General features: G+C 46.2%; 1 protein-coding gene and 1 pseudogene across 1 annotated transcript in view; both read left to right on the top strand.

Moving 5' to 3' along the window:
• The window catches only part of LOC102419252, a 1,623-nt pseudogene extending 378 nt beyond the window's left edge, over positions 1–1,245 (top strand).
• LOC102440557 (serine/threonine-protein kinase DCLK1) overlaps positions 1–9,111 on the top strand; it is a 518,233-nt gene that overhangs the window by 349,108 nt on the left and 160,014 nt on the right. The gene's annotated exons all lie outside the window — the stretch shown is intronic.

The following is a 9,111-nucleotide window of genomic DNA, read 5'->3' as shown; positions in this document are numbered from 1 at the left end:
GAACATTTTAATGAAAATGGGACGTCAGCACCCCAGCCCCACGGTGTCCTGATCCCAGCGAGGAGAGGGCAGCGGGATCGGAGGTGCAGCCTCAGGACCCCGTTAGGAGGCACCAGGGCTCAGGAGAGTCTGGGAGCAACCTGCAGGCAGCTAGGAGGAAGAGGTGCTGAAGTGCCAGGACGCCGAGGACCGGCTGCTGGAGGTGCACAAAGGTGCAGACGAGGCGGCTCTTGCCTGCACTGAGCTCGTAAAGCGCATTGACAGCCGGATGGACGAAATCGCCTTTCTGAAGAAGGTACATGAAGAGGAGATCGCCCAGCTGCAGGCACAGATCCAGTATGCTCAGATCTCTGTGAAGATGGCCGTGTTTTCCAAGCCCGACCTCTCCGCGGAGCTCAAGGACATCTGCGCTCAGTATGAGAAGCTGGCTGCCAAGAACTTGCAGAATGCCGAAGAATGGTTCAAGAGCCGCTTCACCGTGCTGACCGAGAGCGCTGCCAAGAACACTGAAGCGCTTTGCGCTGCCAAGGATGAGGTGTCCGAGAGCCGCCGCCTGCTCAAGGCCAAGACCCTGAAGATGGAAGCATGCCGGGACATGAACGAAGCGCTGGAAAAGCAGCTGCAAGAGCTGGAGGATAAACAGAACGCCGACATTAGTGCTATGCAGGACACAATCAACAAATTAGAAAATGAGTTGAGAACTGCAAAGAGTGAAATGGCACAATATTTAAAAGAACACTAGGACCTCCTCAATGTGAAGATGGCTTTGGACATTGACATTGCAGCTTACAGGAAACTCTTGGAAAGTGAGGAGACCGGCTCAGTTTCACCAGTGTGGGAAGCATATCCAGCAGCTACTCCCAGAGTTCCCAGGTCTTTGGCCCATCTGCCTACGGTGGTTTACAGACCAGCTCCTACTTGATGTCCGCTCGCTCCTTCCCTTCTTAATACACCAGCCACGTCCAGGAGGAGCAGATCGAGGTGGAGGACACCTTTGAGGCTGCAAAAGCCGAGGAAGCTAAGGATGAACCCTCCTCTGAAGGAGAAGCTGAAGAGGAGGAGAAGGAGAAGGAAGAGGCTGAGGAAGAGGAAGGAGAGGTAGAGGAAGAAGGTGCCAAGGAAGAATTTGAGGACAAAAAGGAGGAAGAAGGAGGTAAAGGTGATGGAGAAGATGCCCAAGAAGCTGAGGACGAGAAGAAAGATGAAGGTGCTGGGGAGGAGCAAGCAACCAAGAAGAAAGATTGAGCCCCCCTTTCCTTAATTATTTCAGGAATAATCCTCCTGAAACCAGGACAACCCCGTCACCAACCAAGCAGTTGAGTTCCTGATACTATATGAATTAAGAAGTCAATATATGTAACATTCTGAGGTGACTCAGGTTGGACATTAAATGTTGTGCTATGACTTTTCTCCTTATGCAGAGTATCTGTTTGCTTGCAGAGTGGCTTCCTGGCTTGCTGCCAGCCTGTGCATGGTCCACGCTTATGAGTTCAGGATCTATGGCAATGTGAATAATTCAAACGTTTACAATAAAAACACATGAATACATGAATTCAATAATGTTAATGTTAAACTTCATGGAAAAATTATTTCTTTGAATCGTTGGTGGTTAGAAATTAAAGACCTCAAATTATGTGCAATAAACAGTAAATAAAGTTACACTGAATGATGAAAAAAAATACATCAGGAGCCAGGAAATGTTCAAAGAACTGGGAAACCATTCCCAAATCAGGAAGGGAAGTCACAGGATATATTTTATTGCTACGAATACAGTATTTCCTACTACTTACAACATATACAATGTAATGTATTAAATGCCTTCCTATCGCATGAAGTACGTATTCTCATAGAGTAATACTGGTAGATATGTTATAGTTATGGCAGTATGTCATATCCTATCTATACTAATAAAAGGGTAATATGCTAATTAGACAGTGAGACTTTCTGGACAAAGCCATGGTGGCAGGGCCAAGGCAGAGTTGGTTAGGGGTGATCAGGCCAGGAGGGGAGGGCAGTTGGGGGTGATCAGGTAGGCAGAGGAGACCAGTTTGGGGTGAGCAGGCCGGCAGGGGGTGAAGTTGAAGGTGAACAGGTTGGCAGGCAGAGTGGTTAGGGGCAATCAATCAGGCAGTCAGGTGAGTGGTTAGGAGCCAGCAGTCCCGGATTGCGAGAGGGGGTTGTCTGACTGCCGGTTTAGGCCAGATCTAATAGGGCCTAAACTGGCAGTCAGACATCCCTCGAGGGGTCCCAGATTGGAGAGGGTGCAGGCCGGGCTGAGGGGCACCCCTCCACCCCCCTGTGCATGAATTTAATGCACTGGACCACTAGTAGATTTATAAAAAAATATTTATATACATTTCTGCTAATATTTTTGGAAAGGAAAAAAATCTCTTTGTAATTGAATGTCTTTAAACATGGTTTGTCACTTTCCTCTTTGTTTTGGAAATAGTGGGCCAAATTGATGATAAAAATATAAGTTTATCTTAGCTTAACATTGCAATTTCTTGGGTAAATATTTGAAGATGACAAGTGTAGCCACAAAAAGCAAGTAATCTACTGAAATCATTTAGTGAATTATTTTACTGGGGATAACTACTTTGTGGATTGCAGTAATGACTTGTTTGTTTGATGGCAGAGGACCAAATGGAAATCGAATATCATTATTTCAGGCAGCTTCCCCACAAGTCAACCATAACATCTCCCTTCTAGCTGGATCCTTTCATTGAAAGACCACAATCACTCCCAAATCCTGTATACTGTCATATTAGATGGCTGCCTTCATATGACTCCAATATTTATTAGCTTTGAAATACTTTAACCCAGGGACTTACATAAGTACTGCACAGGGAATTCATTTTAAGCTACATTTGACCCCTTGTTTTAAAGGTGATCTTCAAACAGGGTTAAGGGAAATAAATCAAGTTTTCAACCCACTGTTTGCTTTTTCCTAATAAAAAGGAAACACAAAGAAGCTTTAAATTCTTCTAACCTTTTTCTTCTTTTCTGCACTTTGGAACAAATGATTAATTACATCCACCCAGAGATGTAATTTAATGTCTGCCATTTGGACTAGAAAGGAAAATAGATAAATGGCTCATGAAGAGAATACTTTAAAATTAAACTATACAACCAATGATTTTATTAGGCAGTTGATGTGAAGGATATTTCTCATTAAAAGGAAAGTCAAGTAAGAAGGAAACATGAGAAATAGGATAATAAATATTACACTTTTTTGGCAAACATGAGGAAAGGAAATCTTAAGTTTTCAGAGTAAGATTTAAAGAATTACCCACAAATATCAACTCACCTTAAAATGTCTCCCTTACATTTCATGAATGTGAAAGAACTTAGAAAGCTGAATTTGCACAGAAATTTGTTTGCCCAGCTGGTGTAGCTCATCTGTTGAGTGTTGACTTATGAACAAGGCGGTCATGGTTTGATTCCCAATCAGGGCATATGCCCGTGTTGCAAGCTTGATCCCCAGTAGGGGGTGTGCAGGAGGCAGCCAATAGATGATTTTCTCTCATCATTGATGTTTCTTTCTCTCTCTCCCTCTCCCTTCCTGTCTGAAATCAATAATAATATATTTAAAAAAAAGAAATTTGTTTGATCCAGGAGATCTTTGTCATTCATAATTTCACATTCCCTATATATGTGGACATACTCTAAAAGCTTCTATCTGTAATGATACTAGAGGCCCGGTGCACAAAATTTGTGCATGGGTGGGGTCCCTAGGTCTGGTTGGCGATCAGGGCCTCTTGGGGCCGTCTCGCCCAGTCCCAATTGGGGGCAGAGCCAGCCGGGGGTAGGGGACATGAGAGGTTGGCCGGCTGGCCCTGCCCCTGATCAATCAGGGTGGGGGGGCGGCCGATCAGGGCCCTGCTTGGGCTGGTTGGCCACCGCAGTGCTGGTTGTTCTGGTCATTTCGTCATTCTGGTCGCTTGGCTTTTATATATATAAATAATTCTTCCCTTAACAAATAATATTGGTAGAAGACACACATGATCAAATTATGCTCATGAGATCAGTTCCTAGATAATAATCTTCCTCAGGTTTTCAGAGATTAAGAAACTTGGAATTTTGTTTTAAAAATGATAATAATGGCCTGTCCCCAAATTCGCATTTCTTTATTATTCTTCCTCACACAGTCTTTCCTCCTAAAAATTGACTTATTTGAAGCAAAGTGAAGTGAGAGGGTTGAGAAGGCTAATACAGCATTGTTGGCCCTAAACAAATAGCCAAATATTTATCCAACAAAATATTTTTTGGGGTAACAACAAAGGACTGCAAATAGGGGTATGTGGTCTAATCTCAAGAACTACATGCAAGTCCAGAAAAACAAAGGGGAGGAACTTTCTTTTATGGACTTGGGAAGGAACTGTTCCAAATGAAGTATTCATTGGAGAAAACTGAGAGTTTGAACTAAAGTGATTTTCATTGGCTGAGTTACTGCAGTCTGCCATTGACAAAGCTGTTACTGGGCAAGGAGGAATCTTTCTTCCTCTCCCTGAGGTAGTAAAGTAGTATCACTTCCTGTCTGAGATGCAAGGTGTTGCCTCTTCCTGTTGGGGTCAGTAGTGTGCTCTGAGTGACACCTGAATGAGAGTTCTCTATTTTAGCTTCCTGAATCCATTTTATTCATTCATTCATTCTTTCATTCATTCACTTATTTAATTAAATTTATTGTGGTGACATTGCTTAATAAAATTACATAGGTTTCAAGTATACAATTCTACAATACATCATTTGTATACTGTTTTGTGTGTTTATTACCCCAAGTCAAGTCTCTTTCCATCACCGTTTATTGTCCCCTTTACCCTCGTCTACTTCCCCCCATCTCCTTTCCCTCTGGTAATCACCATACTGTTGTCTGTGTCTGAGTTTTATTTTGTTTTTCTTTGCTTAATTCCTTTGCCATCTCACCCAGTTCCCAACCTCCTCCCCTGTGACAATTGTCAGTCTGTTCTCTTTATCCCTGAGTCTGTCTCAACTTTGTTGGTTTATTTTGTTCATTAGATCCCACATATAAGTGAAATCACATGGTCTTTCTCTGACTGGCTTATTTCACTAGAAAAATACTCTCCAGGTCCATTCATGCTGTCACAAAAGGTAAGATTTCCCTCTCTTTTATGGCTGAGTAGTATTCCATTGTACAAATGTACCACAGCTTTTTTATCCACTCATCTGCTGATAGACATGTGGGTTACTTCCAAATCTTGGCTATTGTAAATAACGCTGCTATGAACATAGGGGTGCATATCCGACTCCATTTCTTTTTTTTCTTTTTTTTTAAATTTCACTTTTATTTTTCCTACTTTTACTTTTATTAGCATTTATTTTATGCTGAATTTACTCCCTGGCCATAGTTTTTGTTTCTTCAGTTTCTTCTGGGATATCTTTTTCTTTCATGTAACTTCCTCTTCTGGTTTAAGAACAATTTGCTCTTTTTTTTTTAAATATATTTTATTGATTTTTTTACAGAGAGGAAGGGAGAGGGATAGAGAGCCAGAAACATCAATGAGAGAGAGACATCGATCAGCTGCCTCCTGCACGCCCCCCACGGGGGATGTGCCCGCAACCAAGGTACGTGCCCTTGACTGGAATCGAACCCGGGACCCTTGAGTCCGCAGGCCGACGCTCTATCCACTGAGCCAAACCGGTTCTGGCCCGACTCCATTTCAAATGAGGTTTTTGCTTATTCATTTTCATAGCTACCTTTATGATTTATGAGCAGCTTAGATCATGCAGTCGGAAATCCAGTGACCACAACAAGTTACAGAAATAAAGGCAAATATTTTGTCTGGTTTTCTTTTGACTATTTTACCTTGAACTCAAATACCCATCTGAGCTACTTAAGAGTGCCCATCCACCAGGGACATTCACCAGGAATGCTCGTTTCAAATTGTTTCAGTCATTTACAAGTTTCGCCTCATCTTCTTGCCCACTCAAAGTCATCTGTGACACTTGAGAAACCTGTAATTTCCCTCAAGCCTTTGACATGTGGCATCACTGGCTGTGTTTGACAAGTCTGTCACATAAGTGTTTGCAAACTGCAGATAACAGGACTTAACTACTGAGATGAGCACTCATTTTGTCAAAATATATGCAACTCAAAACATTTCTTTTCAATTTCATTGCAAGCTAATGTTTAGAAAAGTCGCCATCCAGCTGAAAGCACAATTGCCTTCTCAGCAAAGATTGCAGGAGGACTGACAGGGGAGTGACCCAGGATCCTATCTAATAAAGAGGGAATATGCAAATTGAACATCATGCCATAACAAGATGGCTGTGCCCACAGAGGAGGCCAAGTTCCCGTAACAAGCCTTAATGAGCAATCAGCAGGGACCTGAGCCTGCTTGGCGCTGGGCCGGGGCAAGGGAACTGAGGCTGAGCCCCCCACCTGGTGGAGCTTGACAGAGGACCACAGGCTGCGCCCCCTTCCCCAGCACCGGGCCAGGGGACCTGAGGCTATACCCCACGCCCTGGCACCGAGCTGTGGGACCTGAGGCCATGCCCCCTGGCTGGCAGGGCTTGATGGGGGACCTCAGGCCACGTCTGTTGCTTCAGCACCAGGTTGGGGACCTGAGGCTGCAGCCCCCGCCCCAGCACCAGGCTGGGGGACCTGAGGCTGCGCCCCCCACCATGGGGGGTTTGACGGGGGACCTCAAAGTGTGCCACCCACCCCGACCTGGGCCGGGGGACCTGAGGTCGCGCCCCCCCCCCACCCGGCAGGGCTTGACAGGAACCTCAAGGTGTGCCCCCTGCCCTGGCCTGGGCCGGGGGACCTCAGGCCACACCCCCCGCCCTGGCAGGGCTTGATTGGGGTAGGGCCGGCCGGGTCTGGATCTAGCCCAATGGGGGTGGGGCCAGCCGGGTCTGGGTCTTGTGCGATTTCGAGGTGCATGTGGGTGGGCAGGGACTTGACTCTGGTTCCCAGGGCGTGCCCCAGACTCTGACAGGAGGAAGATTTTCATATACATTTTACTAATTTTCTTTACTCTTTGACATTTCTATTATAGAAAGAGGGCAAATAGCAATCTACACTAATAAAAGAGAAAAATGGTAATTGGCGTATGACCGCTACCCTTCCCATTGGCTAATCAGCATATCCTTATGCAAATTAACTGTCAGCCAAGATGGCGGCTGGCAGCCAGGCAGCTGGAAGCGAACATGAGGCTTGCTTGCTCCAGTGACTGCAGACTCGAACGTTCCCCGCCTGCGCTGCCGGCCTCTGAGCTGGCAGTTTGAAACATTCTAACAGGATTTTGGAGAGGAGAGAAAATGGCGACCAGCAGGAAGGTAGGGAGGGAGAGAGTGTGAGAGCGCAAGGAAGTGATAGAGGAGTGTGTGGACGTGTGTGGTGTGTGTGTATGAGCTAGGGACAGTTAGATTCTGCAGGTCTTCTAAGGGGCTGCTAAACCGGGCAGTCTTAGGCAGCGGAGTCCCGCTGCTCCCCGCGCGGACACTCCTGGGCGGCCAGCACAGGCTCAGCGACCACGCCATCTTTGGAAACAGAGCTGCTTGAGACTAGGATCCTAGCCTCAGCACCACCCAGTCTGATCGCAGACGCATACCAGGACCCTGCAGCCACTGGGGACAGAGACCTGTGACCACAGCTACAGACCTGCGGACACCAAAAGTTCAGAGATCCCCGCTGCAGATCCGTGAGTAACAGAGCCCATCCCCCCTTCCCGCGGGCTCGCGGGCAGCGCCAAGTAACTAACTGTTAGACCCACCCCTTGCCGGGGCCTCAGTGCGGCAGGAACTTTGGCCTGGAAGTGCGCGAGCACCCTGGAACTGATCCTTTGTGCACTGCCGGCTTCAGAGCCCTGGGCTGGTTGCAAACCAAACGCACAAGCACCGGGAACTGATCCTACGCCCACTGCGGGCTTCAGAGCCCTGGGCTGGGAGCAAACTCGCGAACGGGAATTTGTCCGCGTAGCACAGTCCCAGGGACCCCGTTTCTCGGGGCAGGAGGCAGCACCAAGCACCAGTGACTTGACTGTGTTTCTTATCACCTGTGCCTGAGATCCTGATTCCCTGTGCATTCATACTAAGAGCCAGTGAATCCATATCCTGGTGCAAGGGCACACAGGGGCCGGGATTCTCAAGGCGAGGTCCCGCAAAGCAGCAGAGACTCTGATACTGGTCTCTTGGGGAACTCTGACTCCTGGCGCATGCTAGGGGGCTCTGGTTTTCAACACGGTGCAGGCAGGGTCCCTGATTCTAAGGGCACATACGAGGCCACATTGAGCGCTGGCAACACTGACTCAGAGCAAGCCTGGTTCCCACCAACCAACAACAACCACACAGCTTAGTGTCAGAGCTCTTCAGTGACACTAGGGTGGTGGGAGGCTCCCACTGCACACAGCCCAGGCCCACGCAACTCGACCTTTGAACCATCGGGAGATAATCAGAATGAAGAAACGACACAACACCCAGAGGAAAGACAATGAGGAATCACAAAGAAAGGAGATTAATGAAGTTGAAGCATGCAACATGACAGAAAAAGAATTCAGAATAATGGTTGTACAATTCATTCACCGGATGGATGAGAAAATCAACAACCTATGCAAGAATCAGGAAGAAATGAAAAGTGATATAGCTACAATCAAAAACACCATGGAAAGTTTCAACAGCAGACTAAAAGAAGCAGAAGACCGAATTAGTGAGTTAGAAGATAAGGTAGAAAAACAAGCTCAATCTGAACAGCAACTGGAGAAAAAAATTAAAAAACAGGAGGAGAGCCTAAGGGAGCTTCAGGACAACATGAAACGAAGTAACATACGCATAATAGGGCTGCAAGAAGGACAAGAAGAACAGCAAGGATTAGAAAATCTATTTGAAGAAATAATGACAGAAAACTTCCCAGATATGGGGAAGAAAAAAGTTACACAAGTACAGAGAGTCCCAGGCAAGATGAACCCCAAAAGACCGACACCAAGACACGTCATAATAACGATGGCAAATGTACAAGACAAAGAGAGAATCTTAAAGGCTGCAAGAGAGAAACAGAGAGTTACCTACAAAGGATCCCCCATCAGATTATCAAACGATTTCTCAACAGAAACACATCAGGCCAGAAAAGAATGGACAGAAATTTACAAAGTG

Source organism: Myotis lucifugus, unplaced genomic scaffold, assembly GCF_000147115.1.
Source record: "Myotis lucifugus unplaced genomic scaffold, Myoluc2.0 scaffold_7, whole genome shotgun sequence".
Lineage (NCBI taxonomy): Eukaryota > Metazoa > Chordata > Mammalia > Chiroptera > Vespertilionidae > Myotis > Myotis lucifugus.
Note: the sequence above shows the minus strand (reverse complement) of the source record. Positions and strands in the feature narration are given on the sequence as shown.